The sequence below is a fragment of the Bison bison genome, unplaced genomic scaffold (genome assembly GCF_000754665.1).
Source record: "Bison bison bison isolate TAMUID 2011002044 unplaced genomic scaffold, Bison_UMD1.0 scf7180017864236, whole genome shotgun sequence".
NCBI lineage: Eukaryota > Metazoa > Chordata > Mammalia > Artiodactyla > Bovidae > Bison > Bison bison.
The window spans coordinates 11,260,976-11,261,551 of NW_011494808.1; positions in this window are offsets into that span (position 1 = coordinate 11,260,976).

Genomic DNA, 576 nt, shown 5'->3' on the forward strand with positions numbered 1-576 from the left:
AGCGACCCCGTGGACTACAGCCTACCAGGCTCCTCTGCCCATGGGATTTTCCAGGCAAGAGTACTGGAGTGGGGTGCCATTGCCTTCTCCTAATGACTCATAGCTACCATTTATTGATGACTACCCAGTCCATGGATGTACAAAGTGTCAGAAACGACTGAGCATGCACACAAATACACACAGACATGAATGGAGAACAGTATGTTCCATAGTGCATACTTTATGTTGCATAATCCTCAAAATAAACCTACCCATATAAGGAATACATTTTGACAAAAAAAAAAAAAAAAAGATGAAGCCCAGAAATATTAAGAAACATTGTCCAGAGTTCATGGATCAAAATTGTTAAAGCCAGAATGGGAATTCAACAAGTTCATGCCATAGCCCATGTTTTTATCAGTAAATTCTACTCAGTTCAGTTCAGTCACTTAGTCATGGCCGACACTTTGCAACCCATGGACTGCAGCACGTCAGGCCTCCGTGTTCATCACCAACTCCTGGAGTTTACTCAAACTCATGTCCACTGAGTTGGTGATGCCATTCAACCATCTCATCCTCTGTCGTCCCCTTCTCCTC